Source organism: Anabrus simplex, chromosome 14 (assembly GCF_040414725.1).
Source record: "Anabrus simplex isolate iqAnaSimp1 chromosome 14, ASM4041472v1, whole genome shotgun sequence".
Taxonomy (NCBI): domain Eukaryota; kingdom Metazoa; phylum Arthropoda; class Insecta; order Orthoptera; family Tettigoniidae; genus Anabrus; species Anabrus simplex.
The window spans coordinates 94,540,475-94,565,486 of NC_090278.1; the positions used below are offsets into that span (position 1 = coordinate 94,540,475).

General features: G+C 42.2%; 1 long non-coding RNA gene across 1 annotated transcript in view; it reads right to left on the reverse strand.

The window, feature by feature from the left end:
- Window positions 1-22,338, reverse strand: part of LOC136885601 (uncharacterized) — an 89,428-nt gene extending 67,090 nt beyond the window's left edge. Inside the window, exon 1 of the long non-coding RNA XR_010861571.2 lies at window positions 21,842-22,338. This is a non-coding gene — a long non-coding RNA (uncharacterized lncRNA). The remainder of the gene's footprint in view (window positions 1-21,841) is intronic.
- Between the last annotated feature and the right edge of the window lie 2,674 nt (window positions 22,339-25,012).

A 25,012-nucleotide genomic window follows, 5' to 3' on the forward strand; every position in this document is an offset into this window, starting at 1 on the left:
AGAGCACCAGAAATGTGAAGAAATATATTAGGATGAAAATAACTGTTTACAGTTCTATCACAGCAGAACCAACAGATCTGCCAGTTCTGGATGACGTGCTTGGTTACCTCTCCAGTACTTACAAAGATATTCCAACAATGTTCTATGACGTCATGATGTACAGGCCGTAGTGTAGGTCGCATGACGTCATAGGACCCAATTATCACTGCCTTCGTTATGTACGGGCAGTAATGTAGGTCGCATGACGTCATAGGACCCAATTATCACTGCCTTCGTTATGTACGGGCAGTAATGTAGGTCGCATGACGTCATAGGACACAAAAGATACGACAATTATCACTGCCTTCGTGATGTACAGGCCGTAGTGTAGGTCGCATGACGTCATAGGACCCAAGGGATATGACAATTATCACTGTCTTCGTGATGTACAGGCCGTAGTGTAGTTCGGATGACGTCATAGGACCCAAGGGATATGACAATTATCACTGTCTTCGTGATGTACAGGCCGTAGTGTAGCTCGGATGACGTCATAGGACACAAAAGATACGACAATTATCACTGCCTTCGTGATGTACAGGCCGTAGTGTAGCTCGGATGACGTCATAGGACCCAAGGGATACGACAATTATCACTGCCTTCGTGATGTACAGGCCGTAGTGTAGGTCGCATGACGTCATAGGACCCAAGGGATATGACAATTATCACTGTCTTCGTGATGTACAGGCCGTAGTGTAGCTCGGATGACGTCATAGGACCCAAGGGATATGACAATTATCACTGTCTTCGTGATGTACAGGCCGTAGTGTAGGTCGCATGACGTCATAGGACCCAAGGGATATGACAATTATCACTGCCTTCGTGATGTACAGGCCGTAGTGTAGGTCGCATGACGTCATAGGACCCAAGGGATATGACAATTATCACTGTCTTCGTGATGTACAGGCCGTAGTGTAGCTCGGATGACGTCATAGGACACAAAAGATACGACAATTATCACTGTCTTCGTGATGTACAGGCCGTAGTGTAGGTCGCATGACGTCATAGGACCCAAGGGATATGACAATTATCACTGCCTTCGTGATGTACAGGCCGTAGTGTAGCTCGGATGACGTCATAGGACCCAAGGGATATGACAATTATCACTGTCTTCGTGATGTACAGGCCGTAGTGTAGTTCGGATGACGTCATAGGACCCAAGGGATATGACAATTATCACTGTCTTCGTGATGTACAGGCCGTAGTGTAGCTCGGATGACGTCATAGGACACAAAAGATACGACAATTATCACTGTCTTCGTGATGTACAGGCCGTAGTGTAGGTCGCATGACGTCATAGGACCCAAGGGATATGACAATTATCACTGCCTTCGTGATGTACAGGCCGTAGTGTAGCTCGGATGACGTCATAGGACCCAAGGGATATGACAATTATCACTGCCTTCGTGATGTACAGGCCGTAGTGTAGGTCGCATGACGTCATAGGACCCAAGGGATATGACAATTATCACTGCCTTCGTGATGTACAGGCCGTAGTGTAGCTCGCATGACGTCATAGGACCCAAGGGATATGACAATTATCACTGTCTTCGTGATGTACAGGCCGTAGTGTAGCTCGGATGACGTCATAGGACCCAAGGGATATGACAATTATCACTGTCTTCGTGATGTACAGGCCGTAGTGTAGGTCGCATGACGTCATAGGACCCAAGGGATATGACAATTATCACTGCCTTCGTGATGCACAGGCCGTAGTGTAGTTCGGATGACGTCATAGGACCCAAGGGATATGACAATTATCACTGTCTTCGTGATGTACAGGCCGTAGTGTAGCTCGGATGACGTCATAGGACCCAAGGGATATGACAATTATCACTGTCTTCGTGATGTACAGGCCGTAGTGTAGTTCGGATGACGTCATAGGACCCAAGGGATATGACAATTATCACTGCCTTCGTGATGTACAGGCCGTAGTGTAGTTCGGATGACGTCATAGGACCCAAGGGATATGACAATTATCACTGTCTTCGTGATGTACAGGCCGTAGTGTAGGTCGCATGACGTCATAGGACCCAAGGGATATGACAATTATCACTGTCTTCGTGATGTACAGGCCGTAGTGTAGGTCGCATGACGTCATAGGACCCAAGGGATATGACAATTATCACTGTCTTCGTGATGTACAGGCCGTAGTGTAGCTCGGATGACGTCATAGGACCCAAGGGATATGACAATTATCACTGTCTTCGTGATGTACAGGCCGTAGTGTAGTTCGGATGACGTCATAGGACCCAAGGGATATGACAATTATCACTGTCTTCGTGATGTACAGGCCGTAGTGTAGGTCGCATGACGTCATAGGACCCAAGGGATATGACAATTATCACTGCCTTCGTGATGTACAGGCCGTAGTGTAGTTCGGATGACGTCATAGGACCCAAGGGATATGACAATTATCACTGCCTTCGTGATGTACAGGCCGTAGTGTAGCTCGGATGACGTCATAGGACCCAAGGGATATGACAATTATCACTGCCTTCGTGATGTACAGGCCGTAGTGTAGGTCGCATGACGTCATAGGACACAAAAGATACGACAATTATCACTGCCTTCGTGATGTACAGGCCGTAGTGTAGTTCGGATGACGTCATAGGACCCAAGGGATATGACAATTAACACTGCCTTCGTGATGTACAGGCCGTAGTGTAGCTCGGATGACGTCATAGGACCCAAGGGATATGACAATTATCACTGTCTTCGTGATGTACAGGCCGTAGTGTAGTTCGGATGACGTCATAGGACCCAAGGGATATGACAATTATCACTGCCTTCGTGATGTACAGGCCGTAGTGTAGCTCGGATGACGTCATAGGACCCAAGGGATACGACAATTATCACTGCCTTCGTGATGTACAGGCCGTAGTGTAGCTCGGATGACGTCATAGGACCCAAGGGATATGACAATTATCACTGCCTTCGTGATGTACAGGCCGTAGTGTAGGTCGCATGACGTCATAGGACCCAAGGGATATGACAATTATCACTGCCTTCGTGATGTACAGGCCGTAGTGTAGCTCGGATGACGTCATAGGACCCAAGGGATATGACAATTATCACTGCCTTCGTGATGTACAGGCCGTAGTGTAGCTCGGATGACGTCATAGGACCCAAGGGATATGACAATTATCACTGCCTTCGTGATGTACAGGCCGTAGTGTAGCTCGGATGACGTCATAGGACCCAAGGGATATGACAATTATCACTGCCTTCGTGATGTACAGGCCGTAGTGTAGGTCGCATGACGTCATAGGACCCAAGGGATACGACAATTATCACTGCCTTCGTGATGTACAGGCCGTAGTGTAGCTCGGATGACGTCATAGGACCCAAGGGATATGACAATTATCACTGCCTTCGTGATGTACAGGCCGTAGTGTAGCTCGGATGACGTCATAGGACCCAAGGGATATGACAATTATCACTGCCTTCGTGATGTACAGGCCGTAGTGTAGCTCGGATGACGTCATAGGACCCAAGGGATATGACAATTATCACTGCCTTCGTGATGTACAGGCCGTAGTGTAGCTCGGATGACGTTATAGGACCCAAGGGATACGACAATTATCACTGCCTTCGTGATGTACAGGCCGTAGTGTAGCTCGGATGACGTCATAGGACCCAAGGGATATGACAATTATCACTGCCTTCGTGATGTACAGGCCGTAGTGTAGCTCGGATGACGTCATAGGACCCAAGGGATACGACAATTATCACTGCCTTCGTGATGTACAGGCCGTAGTGTAGGTCGCATGACGTCATAGGACCCAAGGGATATGACAATTATCACTGTCTTCGTGATGTACAGGCCGTAGTGTAGCTCGGATGACGTCATAGGACCCAAGGGATATGACAATTATCACTGCCTTCGTGATGTACAGGCCGTAGTGTAGCTCGGATGACGTCATAGGACACAAAAGATACGACAATTATCACTGCCTTCGTGATGCACAGGCCGTAGTGTAGCTCGGATGACGTCATAGGACCCAAGGGATATGACAATTATCACTGCCTTCGTGATGTACAGGCCGTAGTGTAGGTCGCATGACGTCATAGGACCCAAGGGATATGACAATTATCACTGCCTTCGTGATGTACAGGCCGTAGTGTAGGTCGCATGACGTCATAGGACCCAAGGGATATGACAATTATCACTGCCTTCGTGATGTACAGGCCGTAGTGTAGGAGCATCTTTTCAGTAAATCCAAAGACGTACTTTCCACCTTAAGACTTCGAGGATTAGTGGTAAGATTTTTAAGAACCAATGAATGTATTTGTAAAATAAATGGAAAATTATTTCAAACACTAAAACTTATTAAGAAAAATAAAGATGAGAATAGATCATTTCGAAAGGTACAATGTTTAATCTCACCCGCACATGATAGCGACTTAATGCCTCTGTGTTTTAAAAAACCACACAAGATGAAGTAATATATTCCTTTTCCTTGCAAACTTTTGTATTAATCCAGCCGCAAGCCCAAAAAAAACAAGTGATTTCCTTAACAATAACATTCTGTAAACTAAGAATAATTTTTATGATTACTTTTTGTAAAAGTAATTTGTAATGGTAATTGAGTAAAATATTTCTCAAGTACCTTTACTTTTTCCTTGCACTCTTCCCATCAGTATACGCAGCTCAGAAATATACTTCAAATTTCCTGCTAGACAGTTCTAACCTGCACCTCACGTTTGTGAAGACTTTGCTATCTTTGTACAATGCCCTCTATAACTACAAGCCGTTACGTTGTGAGAACTGGCAACTGTGTACTTTTGCTGTACAGAATGTAAACACGGTCTGGCCATGTGCTAATGTTTTGTTTTAAATTGTAGTGTAGTTGATTCCGATGGGTACTAAAATCAAATTGTGTCCCTTCTTTCATCTTTTGTGAAATTATTAATGGTAAAGCTGGTAGAGGTAAATACTTCTCATCTGTTGTTATTTTCGCCGATTTTTGTGCCAAATAACTTATTTAAAATATCTCAGATGCCTGGAACGTGTTGTGTGCCGTAGGGAATATGCCACCTGGGCGACTGCCCTAAATGCAGATCAGTATTGATTGATTGATTGATTGATTGATTGATTGGGGGCAAGTCAAATGACAGTGGGTCGTGTTTATGCTTGTCACTACCTTCCCACCATGAACCCGTCAGCAGCAGTGCCACGTTGCCAATTTTAACCTCACGGCTTGTAGTTGCAATGATCCTTGCTTTGTAGCATTTGATTGTGCACTGTTGCTGGGTATCTGTCCCTATCGATTCCAGGCAACAGCCACAGAATAATAGAGAGTCGGCAATATGCTGCCTGAGTTGAAGCCAGCAGTCACGCGCGGCCGCCATATTGGTGGTACCAAAATACCAAAACATTGGAGACTATTTGCTGTAAAATATCTATATTGTATTTATTGTGCATTTGTACGATCGGGGGAATAGGCTGTCATTCTCCAAGTATGTACACGCATAATCAAACTCGTCTTCGCATTTCACTTGTTCTGTTCTCCTCCATTTCCAACTCCATTCTTCTTTCGTGCATTTTCCGTACTGTCCAAATCTCTGCACCATACAGCGCAATGCTGTCTTTTCTCAAATCTTTCTTTAGCGACCCACGAAGCAATTTCAATTTTCTCTTAAAACCTTCTTTTGTCACGGAAATTATTTTCTTAATTTCTGTTCTGCAATACATAATATCTTTCCTGAACATACTTCCCAAATATTTAAAGTTATTGGCTTGCTCTATTTCTTCATCCCCGATATTAATACGATATTTGGTACCTCTTCCTCCATTTATCATACTTTTGGTCTTCTTATTAATTCTCATTCCATATTCTTCTAGTTTGTGTTGAGTTCATCATTTCTCGTGTGCTTTCTGCCATCCCAACCATATCATCCGCAAATCGTATACACTTTTCACTCCTACTCCCAAAACAAGCTCCACCTTTTCCATTAAAACTGACACTGATTATCTCCTCGAGATAGATGCTGAACAGTATCTTCCTAATTCAATATCTTCACTCATCTCATCTCCTATTATTACTCCTGTTCTCTGGTTTAAGTACAAGTCGAAATACATATTTAGAGAGTACTATTTTAAACATTCTTTTCACAGAAGAGGAGGGTCCTTAAATTACTCCATACACTGCAAAAGTTACTCCTCTATGGCTGTGTAGAAAATGTCTGATGTGGAACTTCCTGTTTTTAATGAAGGTAGTGGAGAAACTTGTGTACCGTTCAAACAGACTAACTGAAGACCAAGGAAATTCCTTAGTACTGTATGTTCATTGTTTTGTCAGATAGGCCTACATCATTGTGCCTCTATCAACGACGTTGAAGAAATTTATTAGATACATAACTCTGTTACGAATTTAAATTATCTCATAACAATAATTCTAATAATGGTTCACCTAACTGTTATACTCGTTATATCCGTTATGTCTCTCAATAGGAGAATCGACTTCTCTGGTGGCATATGTACACTGACTGACAGAGCAAATGCAACACCAAGAAGGAGTGGTCAGAACTTTATGCCAATTGCAGGGTAGACTGACGTCACTGAGGTATGCTCATGATGTGAAATGCGCCGCTGTGCTGCGCACGTAGCGAACGATAAATGGGACACGGCGTTGGCGAATGGCCTACTTCGTACCGTGATTTCTCAGCCGACAGTCATTGTAGAACGTGTTGTCGTGTGCCACAGGACACGTGTATAGCTAAGAATGCCAGGCCGCCGTCAACGGAGGCATTTCCAGCAGACAGACGACTTTACGAGGGGTATGGTGATCGGGCTGAGAAGGGCAGGTTGGTCGCTTCGTCAAATCGCAGCCGATACCCATAGGGATGTGTCCACGGTGCAGCGCCTGTGGCGAAGATGGTTGGCGCAGGGACATGTGGCACGTGCGAGGGGTCCAGGCGCAGCCCGAGTGACGTCAGCACGCGAGGATCGGCGCATCCGCCGCCAAGCGGTGGCAGCCCCGCACGCCACGTCAACCGCCATTCTTCAGCATGTGCAAAACACCCTGGCTGTTCCAATATCGACCAGAACAATTTCCCGTCGATTGGTTGAAGGAGGCCTGCACTCCCGGCGTCCGCTCAGAAGACTACCATTGACTCCACAGCATAGACGTGCACGCCTGGCATGGTGCCGGGCTAGAGCGACTTGGATGAGGGAATGGCGGAACGTCGTGTTCTCCGATGAGTCACGCTTCTGTTCTGTCAGTGATAGTCACCGCAGACGAGTGTGGCGTCGGCGTGGAGAAAGGTCAAATCCGGCAGTAACTGTGGAGCGCCCTACCGCTAGACAACGCGGCATCATGGTTTGGGGCGCTATTGCGTATGATTCCACGTCACCTCTAGTGCGTATTCAAGGCACGTTAAATGCCCACCGCTACGTGCAGCATGTGCTGCGGCCGGTGGCACTCCCGTACCTTCAGGGGCTGCCCAATGCTCTGTTTCAGCAGGATAATGCCCGCCCACACACTGCTCGCATCTCCCAACAGGCTCTACGAGGTGTACAGATGCTTCCGTGGCCAGCGTACTCTCCGGATCTCTCACCAATCGAACACGTGTGGGATCTCATTGGACGCCGTTTGCAAACTCTGCCCCAGCCTCGTACGGACGACCAACTGTGGCAAATGGTTGACAGAGAATGGAGAACCATCCCTCAGGACACCATCCGCACTCTTATTGACTCTGTACCTCGACGTGTTTCTGCGTGCATCGCCGCTCGCGGTGGTCCTACATCCTACTGAGTCGATGCCGTGCGCATTGCGTAACCTGCATATCGGTTTAAAATAAACATCAATTATTCGTCCGTGCCGTCTCTGTTTTTTCTCCAACTTTCATCCCTTTCGAACCACTCCTTCTTGGTGTTGCATTTGCTCTGTCAGTCAGTGTATTTTCGTATAAAGCACATTAATAGCCAAACAGCTGGCCACGTAAATACTTTAAATACTTACTGTAAGTGACAGTATATCAGTTGATACGTTGTCCTCTAATTTAACAAAGAGAATATAATCTTCACTCACATATAAAATGAATAGCTTTATCACTTTTCACAACTTGTGACAATAAAGTTCGGTGAATGAAGTTCGAACGGTCGATCCGGCAACACTGGCGACACACAACGCTGCACCTGCGTAGCAGCAGGTTTTGACCACCTGCTCCCAACGTTGTTCAGTTGAGCATTGTGTGTGCGTTCTGTGTAAGACCTGTTTGACACAGTGTGTGCTTAGTGCGTTTGTTCTGAACTGCGAACAGGAACATGAAAGACCAAAAGATCAATGCACAGTTTTGTTTTAAGCTTGGCAAGACACCGAAAGAAACGCATCCAATGCTGGTACGTGTTTATGAAGATCAAGCACTGTCCTTGAAGTGTCTGTACGAGTGGTTCGCCCGTTTTCGATGAGGCCGGGAAAGTGTTTCTGACAACCTCCGTAGCGGAAGACCGGCGACCGCCGTCAGTGACAAAAACATTGAGAAGGTGAGGACATTAATCACGAACGATCGGCGATTAACTGTGCGCATGATAGCGGATGAACTGCAGATTAACCGTGAATCGGTGCGACAAATCGTTACCCAGTAGTTAGGGAAGAAGAAAACGTGTTCTTGTCTCGTGCCTCATCACTTGACTGACATTCAGAAGCAGGCACGTTTAGAGGCTTCACAGGATGTTGTCGAAACGGCGGATACGAGACCAAATTTCTTGAACTGTATTGTCACTGAGGATGAAACCTGGTGTCTCAGGTACGACCCTGAAACGAAACGGCAAAGCATGGAATGGCGTTCTCCGGCATCCCCTCGTCGGAAAAAGGTCAGAGCCGAAAAGTCACGCATCAAAACGATGCTCATCACCTTTTTCGATACTCAAGGCATTATCCACAAGGAATTTCTACTTGAGGGAATGACGTTGAATGCTGCACGGTACATTGAAATTTTGACCTGTTTCATGAAACGTCTACGCATGGTACGGCCCCAGTATGCACAACAAGGTCCATGGTTTTTGTCTATGACAACGCTCGCCCAAACACAGCCAATATCGTCAAACAGTTCATGGTAAAAAGGGGGTGGTGCAACTTGAACATCCCCCATACTCGCCAGATCTCAATCCTCCAGACTTCTTCCTATTCCCACGACTCAAACTTGTTTTGAAATGAAAGAGATTTGACGATATTCCTGACATCCAACGAAACGTGACGAAGCTTTTGAACACCATCCAAAAGTAAGCCTTCTTACAAAGTTTCCAGGACATGTATCGCCGATCTCAGCAGTGTATAATTATTGGAGGGGACTATTTCGAAGGACAGTAAGGTCACTGTCGTGCATTGTTCATCTATGTTGACAGTACAGGACTATTCATCGAACTTTATTGGCACAGGTTGTATAACCTCACTTTAAAAACCTCAAAATATATAGTAATAGCGAAATGTACTAGGATAAGTACCAACAAAGAGTTTTGGCCTTTTACGGAAAAAGTAGCTCATGAAGTACATGGAAAATATCCTTTCTGATGACAAATTTATCGCCGGATATTTAAATGCGCCCTAATGAATCATTAACTGAGAAATTATTACAACGAGTACACTTCATCTGTATGTCAGTGCATCTGCTTTAATATGAATTACATCCAGGTGCACAATAAGATCGACACATCCTAATTTATCATATTAGTTTTAAAACCAAATGTCAATAAATACATCACTACATTAACGTTTACTATTCAAACCAACAGAAAGAACTAAACTGATTCTTTGTATATGCTCATGTTTACATTTTTAACAAACTGAACGCTGCGCCATTTTAGCTAATATCGATAGCTGCACTAAGGTCTGATATATTTTAGTTGGTCCTTGGTCTTGGATGAACCGTGTTCGAACTCACTCATATCAATTTTAAGCGATAGTCTCCATGATGCTATTTGAAATCATAAACACTGTAAATCTTTAATCTGTGTACTTGTTTATTAAAATTATATCTTCGCCAGTTTTCCTGAAATCCTGTATTTCCTGTTCGAGCACACCTCAGGGGCTGGAAGCTGAATGATTCTATGCATGTATTTCCTGTCTCAGTTCATTTAATTATGATTATTTTTATTGTGTGTGTTACTTGGATACTGATGTGATACCCATTATCTTGTGAATGCTGTGCTGTGCTGTTTTTCTTTTAAAGGGATATATTATTTCTCATATCAGCTTTGTGTTAATATGTCAATCGTTCATGTTAAGATACTTTGCGGTGTGAAGTTATGCTGTGAAAACATAGTACTGTATGCCATACGAACGAGGCATAGTAAAGTCTTTAAAATAAAATATTTGAATTATGGGAATGGAAATAGTAGAACTGCACCGTAATCGTCATGTAAGGTCTACCGCGGCGTGGAGGGTAGAGAGTAGGGCTGGGACAGATACAACGCAACCGTTTTATCACAACCGTTTCCGGAACACAACCGTTGTCGAATGAAACCGTTGCGAGAAAATAACAGTTGCAGTTGCGCTTTGCTGTTGCGTTCTTCGCCAGCACAGATGAAGTGGAGTTGCAAGTTTCACAACCGATACGTATACAAAACTGCCTTCCGCAATCGTCGCGTTTCTTGACACTGAGGTTTTCCAGTGTAGCTCACGGGTGAGATAGGCTGTTCTCGACAGCTGCTCTGGTTATTGAATGATGCGCCTGACGTCACCGAGAGCCATAATGACAGTGCTACACCAGTTCTATGGCTCGAGTGTTGTAAGGTGCAGTTAGTTGAGTATTTTTAGAGTTCATTTTGTTAGTTATTCTAATTAGCCTCCATTCAGTCATGAAATACAGAACTAGTGGATCTTTAGATGGCGTGACATTTAACATTTAAAACTAATACGAAAATATAACATGACTTCTAATCCGACTCTGTAATGACAGGCACACTCACAAAGGCGATCTTGAACTGAGAATCAACATTTTACGAACAACTAAAAACATAGGTATTAATCAAGGCATAACACTGCCCCAGTTTAAAGAAATAAGAGAACTACGAGCATTATTCCACCTCTAGGTCGCAGAAAGTACAATAATTTAAGATTATTTTGTTATGGATTTGTAAATTTTGTTGATATTCGGATACATTTATTTGTAATTTCTGTAATGTACGGTAGTAGATTTTCAAGCACACGGTAATTTTAAATTCTTCTAACCCACATTTCCAGTAGTCTCAATAGGTAACAACGTATAGTAATAGGTTAGAAGAGTGTTAGAAACAAGAAAGTTATATTACTACTGTCGGCCAATCTATTATGCTCATTCAAATGTTGTTTATGATATAACCAGTAAGCCTATAAAAATCCTCGTTTTATTTCACGGTAGTCACGAACGTTTGGAATTTTGAATTTGTACTTTAGTATTTTTTATGGCAAATGGAACGCAGGAAGTGCCCGTTTTTAAACGTGTTTCAACAATACGTCAAGTTAAAAGAATATTTCTCAAAACACATCATCAGATCGAATCCAAATTTTAACACAGTATACAATGTAATGTTTTTTTATACATTAACTTATTTATAAATTTAAGAATTTACCGAGCTCGATGGCTGCAGTCGCTTAAGTGCGGCCAGTATCCAGTAATCGGGAGATAGTGGGTTCGAACCCCACTGTCGGCAGCCCTGAAGATGGTTTTCCGTGTTTTCCCATTTTCACACCAGGCAAATGCTGGGGCTGTACCTTAATTAAGGCCACGGCCGCTTCCTTCCCATTCCTAAGCCTTTCCTATCCCATCGTCGCCATAAAATCTACCTGTGTCGGTGCGACGTAAAGCAAATAGCAAAAAAATAAAAATAAAAATAAGAATTTGATGTTTCCAAGGAAAAAGCTGTTATCAATTTTGTAAAACAACTTTTTCCTTTGCTTAGGGTGGTTGGAAAACGACATTCTTGGTCGCGTTGTAATCTTTATATATCCAATGGTTATGTTATATGACTGTGAAATTCGGAAATGAATTCAATTCATTCATATCATTTGTGTTTATATTGGGTAGAATGATATACATCACTGACTGGCCGGTACAAGGAAAGATGAGAGGCCTTGCCGCGCACTCCCTCATTTGTTCGGTAGAAGTACGTTATTTTGCAACCGTTACAACGGTTGTCTGCGCGCAACAGTTTCGGCGACAACCGTTGTCTGAGCGCAACTGTTTTGCCCAGCACTAGTAGAGAGGGAGGGAGGAGCTGAGGTAGCATGGCCAGATGTGCGTCACAACGCCGGAAGATGCGATATCTGTTAATAATATAATTATTGCACACAATGCGCCATTGTCGCGCTATCTCTGATTTCTGACTAGCACTACAAGTCCCATCTGGCTTGGCATCGAAATGTATTATTGACTTTAATCTCTATAAATCATCTTTGCTAGCGTCAGGTTTGAGTTTGGTCATATAGCACGTGACCGTGACCGTGACAAATGCTGCCCTCTTTAGGGGTTCAATGACAACTTGTACCTCTATAGGCCACGAACACACAAAATCTGCGCTCTCAATTCCCTGACTGGTTATGCAAACACTGGCTTGTGACCGGGAGGAAAGAATAACATCTCTCAGATACCAATCGAAGTACGTACTGAAGGATGCAATAGAAAGAAAGTGAGGATTGCCAATAATTCCTGCCTTGATCGTTATGAACCTATTTTAACTAGTTTACAGCAGGGCGATCAGGACCAGTCGTTCAACATTCCTGTACATGACACACAGCAATCTCTGAACAATATGAGATCTGATCCTGAGAAGATATTAATACGGACACTAAAAAAAAATTAACATAACATTCTCCCCTGATTTCTGCACTCCTAGAAGTAATGCTTAAATGAGGAGTAGTTCCTGAAAAAACGAGAGAAGCAAAAAACTATCTTAATTTACAACGGTAAGGGTGAGAGATGCGACCCTATTGCTGTATATTCAGGGAGCTTCCAAGGCTCAGACGACAGCACGTCGTCCCCTCACCGCTGGGTACCTTGGTTCAAATCACTTCAGACGAGTGGAGATGTCTATGACCTTCACATAAAAGAACGAACCATCGCAGCAAAGACGGCAATTAATAGCATAAAGAACCTAAGACAACTATCCTTGCCCACAGCTACCACACTGTTTCGCTTAAAAATTGCTCCCATCATAACATATGGACTGGAAACCATCTGGACACACCTAAAGAAGAAAAACTTCGAAGACATAGAAAAGGACAAAGCCAACTTCCTCAAAAGAGCACTGTGTCTGTCAAAGTACACATTATCCCGACTTACATATGTACTAGCAAGAGAGCAATTTTTCATCGAAGACCTCCGCCTCGACCTGCTTCTACCAGCTACCAAAGCCTACTTGGATGTACTGCAGGAACTCAATAAGAAGAGACAAGAGATATGGCCAGAGTTTTATTCAACGGATGCGATGATATATAGGGAATGGACACAAGCCAGTTATGATCTACGTCATGTATTGACAAGATATGCCGTACACGGTTTCCATCATCGGATATGCCTTACAGATAAATTCCATGACCCGGACGATAACTGCAAGTGTAAATTATGCGGAGCCTACTGTGACCGATATCATCTGATGTTGTGCAACAAAAGACAAAACTCTTTGACAAGTTTCTGTAACAACTAAATGCACATTGTGCGAAATTTATCATATTAATTAAATCACTTCATGTGAGATTTGAGCTACACAAAGCCGAGAAGGGACAGGTTTTTCTCCCAGTAATGTGGTTTTCCCTTTTATCTTTCATTCTACTCTAAAATATGATCTTATTTCATCTGTCGGTCATTAATCATACATACATACATACATACATTTTCATTATATAATGTTACGCTTTTCAGCGTTCAGTCTGCAAACCCCTGTGAATTTACTAATCGCCGCCACAATCGTCTATTTGTAACTAGTTCTGCGGCCTTATATTTAAATCGTTAGAAACTGAGTCTAACGATCGTAGTCTTGGTCTCCCTCTACTTCTCTTACCCTCCATAAGAGAGTCCGTTATTCTCCTAAGTAAATTATCCTCCTCCATTCGCCTCACATGACCCCTCCACCGAAGCCGGTTTATGCGTACAGCTTCATCCATCGAGTCCACTCAGCTTTCGCTCCCGTAAAGCAAAGTTGGTCTGAAAACAGACCGATGTAAAGATAGTTTCGACCGGGAGCTGACTTCCTTCTTACAGAATACTGCTGATCGCAACTGCGAGCTCACTGCATTAGCTTTACTACACCTTGATTCAATCTCACCATATTACCATCCTGGGAGAACACACAACCTAAATACTTGAAATTATCGACCTGTTCTAGCTTTGTATCACCAATCTGACATTCAATTCTGTTGAATTTCTTACCTACTGACAGCAATTTAGTCTTCGAGAGGCTAATTTTCACATCTTTCTCATTGCACCTATTTTCAAGTTCCAAGATATTAGATAGCAGGCTTTCGGCACAATCTGCCATTAAGACCAAGTCGGCAGCATAGGCCAAACTGCTTACTACATTTCCACCTAACTGAATCCCTCCCTGCCATTTTATACCTTTCATCAGATGTAAACTACGAACAGCAATGGTGAAAGATTACAGCCTTGTCTAACCCCTGTAAGTATTATTATTATTATTATTATTATTATTATTATTATTATTATTATTATTATTATTATTATTATTATTATTATTATTATTATTATTATTATTATTATTATTATTATTATTATACAGAACAGGCGTTAAAGGAAATCAAAGAGGAATTTGGAAAAGGATTCACAATCCAAGGAGAGAATATCAAAACCCTGAGATTTGCTGATGATATTGTTATTTTATCTGAGTCTGCAGATGATCTAGAGAAATTGCTGAATGATGCGGACACAGTCTTGGAGTGCAATATCAAAGTAAATAGACCGCAGTCGAACAGTCAGGTAATGCAGAAAATATTGCATTAGGAAATGGAGTTTTATAGGAAGTACATAAATATTGTTACTTGGGTAGTAAAATAACTAACGATGACAGAAGTAAGGAGGACATAAAATGCAGACTATCACAAGCAAAGAAGAGCTTTCTTAATAAATTTGCTCACTTTGAACATTGCAGTTAGAGAGACGTTTTTGAAACCTTTTGTCTGGAGCGTGGCATTGTATAATGGATAATAATAATAATAATAATAATAATAATAATAATAATAATAATAATAATAATAATAATAAAAGAAATCAAGTTCCTCCGCTCCTGAGAAGTATGTTTTTTTTTTCAGTAGTGCTATCGTTGCCTACGCTATAACACAAGGCCTTGAAATGAACTCATGGAAACGGGTAGCATCCTAGTTCACCATTCAGTCGCTAGGATCGCGTTCTTGCCCCCTTGTATTCGCATGGCCGTATATGTCAATAAGTAAATTATATCCTAAATAAGAAAACTGAATGTTTTTGCGAGTATTGACAGTACTTTATTTATAGAGCGGTGCTGCATTGGCTTGGATATGTCATTGAAGTTTCAAAACTTTCCTTTTGAGGGGTTTCTTATCAAGTTTCAAAACTTTCCCTCTTCTACTTGAGTGGCTCGAAGCAATGTTGTCTAATAGAGGTCTCAGAAATTTTCATTGTAGAAAAACAGCTGGTTTATCGTGTTTACACTTTCTACACTTAATTTCACTGTTGAAAATGTCTTTCGAAAAAAACCGTACATAGTAACTCTCTTCGGGGCAAGTACTGCTTAGCGGAGGTGACAGATTCCGTCGTTCACTGCAGAAGTGCCACAGACGATGATTTTCGGTATCTGAGGGCTCCTCGATGTTGAAAACGAATAAGACCCAATGATGGACTTTGAATAGCTGGAGAAGAGATATGTTCTAAACAGCCTTTACAGTCTGTTTATTCTTTCGCCACACGAACCATAATGTCATTATATTCAGCTTGGCGTCTTAGGTAGCTGAAGAAAAGCTCGATGTCATCGCTTGTTAGGTTCCTCGTCAATGCATAATGCAAATGTATACTTATGAGGTATTTTACGCAGCCCACAGTGGATTGGGTAGTCAAGATCTATGCCTGATACATTTCCCTCATGCATCTTTTTTTATTTTCTCTGAATGCATTTGAATTTTCTTAATATGATGACAAACCAAAAACCAAACCCCATGGTACTACAGCCCTTGAAGGGCCTTGGCCTATCAAGCGACCGCTGCTCAGCCCGAAGGCCTGCAGATTACGAGGTGTCGCGTGGTCAACACGACGAATCCTCTCTGCCGTTATCCTGGGCTTTCTAGACGGGGGCCGCCATCTCACCGTCAGATAGCTCCTCAATTCATATCACGTAGGATGAGTGGACCTCGAACCAGCCCTCAGGACCAAGTAAAAATCCCTGTCCTGGCCGGGAATCAAACACGGGTCCTCCGGTTAAGAGGCAGGCACGCTAACCCTACACCACGGGGCCGGCTCCTTAATATATGACAGGAAATCATTAATTAACCAACTGAGGCGTTCATCTTCAGTACTAAAAGATGCTCGTTTGTTCTCATTCCTGGAATATGTCCCATGTGAGGTGTTGCAGACGTCATGCGTATCGAAAAATTTCATAAAATGCTCCATAAAACAAATGATTTATTTTAAACTGTATTTAATGCTCTCCGGACAAACCACCTCCATACTTTTCAAACCAGAGATTATTCCGGGGGGGAAATAAAATACGGTACGGTATTTTTAGCTCTTGCTACATTCATTTTCTCCAAATTTGTTGGGCGAATTATTTTTCTGGTTGGTTTCCTAATTTAAGATTTCTGAGTTTGAAGAGGCCTCTCAAATGATCGCCGGTCACGGTAGCAATGTTTACAAAAAAGTCCAGTGACAAATTTTGGGATCGCCCGATTCTTATGACGTAACTCGGATCAAAACTTAGGAACCTAATTTCATCAGGTGGAAGCCGTATCTAATGCGTAATACTTCCTCTGTATAATATTTCGAACTTTGAACATTCACTGGAAACTTGTGAAACGAAATTTCATTACCTTTAATTTCTCGTGAATAAACCATGACTGGAACTGCGAATGCTTAACATCAGACGAATGCATTACACTCGCAACCAACTCAGTTAATAAACACGTTCAAAGGCGCGAACCTGGTAGACAGGGGGCAAGAAAGCGACCCTAGCGGCCCGGCACTGAACTTCAGTGTGACCACTTCGATAGCGTTTTACGGGCTCTATTTCCAGGCCTTGTATTATAACGTAGGCAACGAGTGCTATACACGTACACTTGTTGCCATGGTTACCGTGGTGTCGGAAACCTGTTGACGCAGAACTGTCCACTAGTGATGGAGTAATCGAATGCAAAATAATCGATCAGTCGATTATTTCATTCCAATGAATAATCGAATAGTGAATTTTTCCATTCGATTATTTTTTCGAATATTCATTCGGAACTGCATTCGAATATTCTATGCGATACAAGTGAATGATATTTGAAACTAATTCGATTATTTAAATATCGGATAGAGGTTATTTGATTTAAAAAAGTATTAGATTATAATAATTATTATAATTATTATAATAATATAATAATAATCGTATGGCCTCAGCTACCGTGTGCAGACATTTCAATATGACGCCATCTGGCTGTCTGCTCGTCAATTTCGACGTTCCGTTTTACTCCAGACCCACTAGATGGCAGACAGAGTAAACCGGATCTCTCTTGGGCGTGTGTGGCTGAGATTTAATGAATTTTGTCGGGTAAATATCAAATGTATCACCAGAGATCTTTTACATGCCGACATCGTACGACATGGAGTGTCGAATGGACCTTTTTCCGCTCTTGAAAAATCCGACTGCCTCTGCCGGGTTTGAACCCGCTATCTTGGGATCCGGAGGCCGACACTCTACCACGGATTCACAGAGGCAGCTATAATAATAATAATAATAATAATAATAATAATAATAATAATAATAATAATAATAATAATAATAATAATAATAATAATAATAATAATAATAATAACGTTATTGGCTTTACGTCCCACTAACTAATTTTCTGTTTTCGGAGACGGTGAGATCCCGAAATTTTGTCTCGCAGGAGTTTTTTAACGTGGCAGTAAATCTACCATCACGACGCTGAGGAATTTGAGCACCTTCAAACAGCACCGGAGTGAGCCAGCATCGAACCTGCCAAGTTGGGATCAGAAGGCTAGTTTCTCAACCGTCTGAGCCACTCAGCCCGGCAAGGACGATAACTATCTCAGAAAGAAAGAGAAAAGAAGCTTTTGAAATGTGGTGTTACAGAAGAATACTGAAGGTGAGATGTATAGATCGATTCACGAATGAAGAGATACTAAACAGAATTGGTGAGAGGAGAAGGGTTTGGCTAAATATGACGAGAAGAAGACACAGAATGATCGGACACATCTTAAGACGCCCAGGACTTGTGCACTTGTAAGTATTTAGGTGTTACTATTAGAAAAGGCTTAAACTGGTCAGAGCAAGTGGAAAATGTAATTAAGAAATCCTGGAGATCGTTATATTTTATAAATCGGAACCTCAAGAAAGTTTCTAGCCCTTTCCTATCCCATCGTCGCCATAAGACCTATCTGTGTCGCTGTGACGTAAAAACAAAACAAAAACAAAAAACGGATTATGTCTTGCGCATGCGTGCGACTTCGACGTCTATGAACACATCACAGAGCAACGCCCAGGAATTTGTGGCGCAGTCAGACTTCTTCAGGAGAAGACTGAAACTGCAGCAGTGCATACGGCACCGATGACTGATTACAAGTGTATGTTATTCAAATTAAACAATCCACAGGCAGAAAAGTGTAATTCGGTTTGCAGCAACTGTTCAGAGTTGGTCATCTCTTCGAGGGCATATTGACTGTAAGAGCAGGATTTTGTTTAAAATAGTCTTGGTTTCGCTGTACTGCCTGCAGTACGTTATGGTCCACAGCGCCGCTACGCGGACAACCACCCAACACACGAAAAGACCCGCCACTTCAGCTGTCGTTCTTGATTCAAATTCCTCTATTTCTAACCCTCTAAGGATCATATGAGAACGAAACAATTACCACAAAAAGATTTATCATCTCTAATAAAATCGAAATACCAAAGGCAGAATTAATTATTCCTACAATTTTGTGCAATATCATGTGAATATCTCGTAAGTTTTGAATGATATTCAGGTTATGAACGTCCGTAATTTCCTTGGTGTATCTCTTTACTCGACCTATTGGACCAATGGCCACGGAATTTAGGTAGAAAGCTACATAATTATTTTGTTTTACCCCCACTTGGCGCAGTAAGATGAGCTCTTTATTCTTTGCCCTCAGTCGCTGCTTGGCAAGAACCACAAAAACTATGAATTGTAAGTTCATGACGACGCTGATACAGTGGACAGCGTAGGTTGCAGCATGACGCGGATGGCCAAAGACGTCAAGCGACATCCACCTATCGTAACCGTAGAGAGGTATTAGCACGGCAAACACAACCACGAACTTTACATACAGCAGCAGTAAAGTCTTCTTGTAATTCATCCCACGTTGAGAACTTAATTTCTTGTCAAGAGTTGAAATATTCCAGGATCAAACTTAATTTATGCGTGTTCACAACAACGTTAAGCAAAAGTGTCGAAAGAGTGGTTATAAATCTAAAGACTAGTTCGATCACGATTGGAGAGGTTATGACGGGACTTTTAAACTCAGGAATGTGCGTGCATGAGTACATATGATTACGAGGGAGATAATGAACACTGCGTAGGATACGCTTAACGTAGATTTTGATGGCAGTTCAAGCGCATAGTCGACTGAAGTGAAGGCATCTGGAGCCAGACCAAATAGTTTAGACACTAATTATAGCGGTACAAGAGCAGAATAAATATTTTTAGGTGAAAACATCTTGTATAAAACTCGACGTTATCCAATTTCTCCACATATTAGGTTATGTAGTAAATTCCGAACTTAATATTCCTAATTTTATCCCTACATAATATAGAACTCACTGTCTGTCTGTCTGTCTGTCTGTCTGTCTGTCTGTCTGTCTGTCTGTCTGTCTGTCTGTCTGTCTGTGTTGGATCGTAGCTCGAGAATCGCTGGACAGATGTTATGCGGTTTGCGCTGTTGCCTTGAGGATTTCCTGAGGAAGATTTCCGTGCATTAATAACGGTTTCTGCGAAACAACTCTGGTAAAAGGACACCTCACGAACACTTTATCGACTTACGCTGCCTAAACCGTTAAAAGCCGTCTACAAACTATATGAGCAAGAATTATAAAACAAAACCAAAAAAAAATACTAGGAGGTCCACAGGACCACTTAATATTTAAAATTAATAGATTTTAAGTTCGTTAACAGTAAAAACCCTGTCCTAGGCCTGGGAGAAATATTTCCGAATCTCAGCTTAAACCGTTAAAGATATTCTTAAAATATTTGTGTAAGAGTTGTCCAGTATAAAATGTCGTGAGACCACACAGGTATTTGTATTACTCTTGGTGAGTTTTTATGAAGCTCAAAGGACATAGTCACTTGGATTCACGAAACCCCGTCAACAAAGGCGGAGCCGCTAGTAAAAAGTAGTAGTTTACACTTGTACAATAAATAAGTTACGATTCTCTGCTTAAATGAGACAAAATTGTTTCAATTTGTAACTAACAAGAATTAACAAGCACTCGAATAGATGTCATCGGATGGAATCATTTAATGGACGAGTCACATGACAGCACTAGATACCCCACCACTGACACGGAATCCTAACTCCTGTGTTGACTCGAAAGTTGGCAGAAACAAACTTTAAGTTGGCAGAAACAAACTTTTTCTCAGGTTTTTCAATAAGGAAAGGTAAAAGGTGCAGGACTGGTCTTAGCAATACAAAGTTCCCTTTTATATCAAGGACAAAAATATAGGAACGGTAAAGACATTTTAAATATTCGAGAATGCTGATTTTCTCACTTCCTCTCCAGAAGTAAGGATGTGCTCAGCTGTGTTCCCGATAGCCTAGTACGTAGGGAAGGTGATAAATGTCATCTTGCCAAAGCAAGTTCCAATACCTTGTACCTCTGTTATGTAAAACACTTCATCTAACTGTGTAAACCGTTACCAAAAGATCCACGATCTAGAGCACTGACTGATGATACAGAGTCACTCTTCACATGTCCTGGATTCTACCCAAGTATAGTCGAACTTCTTACTATACAGAAGATATTCTGGACTCTGTAACTCCCTTTCATTTCTCCCCAACCCAAATCCATGCTTTCGGTTATAGCGACCAGGGTAGTTACCTACTGCCGACTATTTTCCGCTGATACGATAATCAAGGAACTTGCAATAATACAACTTAGTAAACTGTATAATGCAGCCAAAAATGTAATTTGTGTGTGTTATTTCAACAATTAACTCCCTCGAAAGTAAGTTCTAGGCCATATTTCTTAAAGTGTAGACACATTCTTGGTGGAAGTGATATTTGAGAATCTACTACAGAAAACAAAATAATCTTGACTGACTGGATTGCTGTGTGGATGTCTTGCAGAATGTTGAGCAACGAAAATATATTCATGCAAAGCTCTAGTATTTGAAATAGCAAATACAACTGATCATGGAAGGCACAGTAAAACAGAAGCGTGGTCCCGGGCAGAAAAGTTCACCCTCACAACAGCGATGCGAGGAGCGCAAATTACTTAACTACTCCATGACGGTTACCAAACTTCTGTGACGAGAAGACACCACAAGAAGAAGAAAAAGAAGTACAACTGTGTGCAGCTAGTTTTCAATAACGAGCAGGGAAATCATAATTCATCAGCTCCATCTTTATCTTGAAGTACACTAGGCTGTTTATAGAAGTCAGTCACCGAAAATTCTCAATGTATTCTTGAACTACAGTAGAAATCGAAGATCAAATCGTTAGATTCCAGAGATTGTCTGAAATATGACTGAAGTGTTTTCTTTTGTTTTATCGTCTGGGACACAGATGGCGTGCCGGAACTGTTATTTTCAAACTAATTTCCTCTTCAGCGAAACTTGTCCAGTGGAATATGTTTTCTGATTTCCCACCAATTGTTAGTATTTGCTCGATAATTTGCTTCCTAATACTATTTTCACGTTGCGGGTCATCAGCTGGTTGTTGGAAGTTCCTCCGTCAGATTTCATTGTTCTTTGCTTCCACTGGAAGTCTATATGCTTTGACTGCACAAGAAATGTGTCAGAACAGACATGACTTTAGGAAGTCTGAAGCATAACAGTGTCCAAACAGTTTGCACAACACTCGGTTGGATTTTCTACGCCAAAACATACTATGAGAATCGTTGTCACCAAGAAAATAGCGAAGCTGGCTGAAATGCGATGAAGAATTGCGCCCTTTCTCGTAGAAGAATGACAGGTTACTTATTCTGAAGTACAAAGAGCAGCATTGATTTCACCTTCGCGTGCTGAGGCCATTTGTTCGATCATCTCCAATCTTCTCGCGCATCAGGAAGATGAACTTGACCTTCAAAGAGGCATGACATGTGTCATTTTATTGAATATCTTCCGTATTACTGGCAGCGTGAGTTATGACAAACGCATTCAGGTAACGTCAGCAGATAGCCAGTCCCCAACAAGAGCATTGGACGGTACTGACTCATAAAAATATCGTTAGAAAGTAATTTTGTGAGGATGTGTGATAAAATTTGGATCACGCTATAGGCCAGCTATTCCCAACTGATGCTCCGCAAAATTTCATAACTGAGTCGTCAAATTCAATCGTTGTATTCCTGTATTCGCGCGAAAAGCTTTCAACATTGTCCTAATTATCTATGTATGTGCGCGCTTTCGAGTTGGAAAACATTAAAACAAACAACGAAATAAGCTTTCATCTGTCGGAGAACCAATTTGTCTTTTCCTATCAAAGTTGCAGCGAAAAATGGAATTATTGTGCACCAAGGCAGACGCCCTTTGTACTACAATGCATTGCCAGTATAAACAGAATTATGCATCTGTTAACTTTTAAAATAAAAGGGTAGGTTCGAACCCCACTGTCGGAAGCCCTGAAAATGGTTTTCTGTGGTTTCCCATTTTCACACCAGGCAAATGCTGGGGCTGTACCTTAATTAAGGCCACGGCCGCTTCCTTCCCACTCCTAGCCCTTTCCTGTCCCATCGTCGCCGTAAGACCTATCTGTGTCGGTGCGACGTAAAACAACTAGCAAAAAAAAAAAGTGGATTTGTAAATAATGCTTTGCGAAGAGAAATGAAATGCTTTCTGTTAATATTAGGTTTTGTACTTTTTATTTTTTAACAATTTATTTTGCGTCGCGCCGGCACAGGTAGGTCTTATGGCGACGATGGGACAGGAAAGGGCTAGGAGTGGGAAGGAAGCGGCCGTGGCCTTAATTAAGATACAGCCCCAGCATTTGCCTGGTGTGAAAATGCGAAACAGCGGAAAACCATCTTAACGGCTGCCGACAGTGGGGTTCGAACTCACTATCTCCCGAATGGAAGCTGGGTGGTGATCACATTAACTAGGCTGTAAACGGAGGTTACAGACCTCTGCAGATGGTCATGAGAGTGGAGTATAAGACCTCAATTAGACGAAGTATGAGACCCTCGCCAGGAGGTAGAATAACACGCAAGGTAAAAGGGAACCCAGGGACTCTGAACTTTACAGGGTGAGTTGTCGACCACGGGGTTCTTAGCTGAGTCCTGGCATTGCTTCCAATTAGTTGTGCCAGGCTCATCACTTTCATCTGACCTCTCTTGGTCAACTTTTGTTCTTATCCGACCCGACGGTATTAGAGCGGTCTCTAGGGAGCGTTTCATTTTCAGGCCCTTCGTCTTCCCTTGGCCGATACCTTCATTTTTCGAAGTGTTGATCCCTTCCACATTTCCCCTCTGATTAGTGTTATATAGAGGATGGACGCGTAGTTCTACTTCCTCTTAGAACAATAATCACCACTACCAAAGGAAGGCAGCACTATTAGTTCTGGGTGATTTGCAACAAAGGAGTTGTGTTACGAAAATGTTGTAAACTTTGGGCTGAGAAGACTTGGGAGAAAGGAGACGAGCTGCTCGACTAAGTGGTATGTTTCGAGCTGTCAGTGGAGGGATGACGTGGAATGACATCAGTAGACTAAAAAGTTTGAAAGTAGGAAAGATGACAGTATGAAGTTAAAATTGAGGCAAATACTCATTTATAGGAAGAAGAATTAGAGGGAATGGAATAATTCATCAAGGGAGATGATTTATTTGAAATCATTTAAGAGAAGAGTAGGCAAAAAATTGATAGAGAATCTTCCACCTGGAAGACAGCCCTAAATTTAGATAATTGGTGACTCATGAAAGCACCCAGGGAAGAAAACGAACTACGCACAGGGAGGGATTGAAATACGGAGCTCCGAGCTACAGTGACACTGTGTGTTTGATGGTCATTTCTCAAGCCGGTCTTAAGTCACGTGCAGACTTAAAGCCCGTTTGAATTCAGCCGTGAAGCGATCTGATTGGCTAATAAAATAACAACGGCGTGATATATCGATTATTTATCAGCACAACGCACAATTACACTGTTCACCCCGTAAAATACTGCGGGCAAATATACTTTATCGGCGATTGATTTGAAATAAATCAAAAGGCTTTTAGTGCCGGGAGTGTCCGAGGACAAGTTCGGCTCGCCACGTGCAGGTCTTTTGATTTGACGCCCGCAGGCGACCTCCGTGTTGTGATGAGGATGAAATGATGATGAAGGTGACACATATACACAGCCCCCTTGCCATCGAAATTAACCAATTACGGTTAAAATTCCCAACCCTGCCAGGAATCAAACCCGTGATCCCTGTGACGAAAGGCCAGCACACTACCCATTTAGCCACGGAGTCGGACGTCCATCTGGCGTTACACTGCTCTAGAGAGGTCATATTAACACGACCTATATGACTTTGACCTTCCATCCAGCTTGATGAACTTCCGGACAACAGACCGACAATTGTCTGTAAACTACACGTTAGATCGCAAAAGAGAGTAATAATTACGCTGAACTACAGACTATAGTTT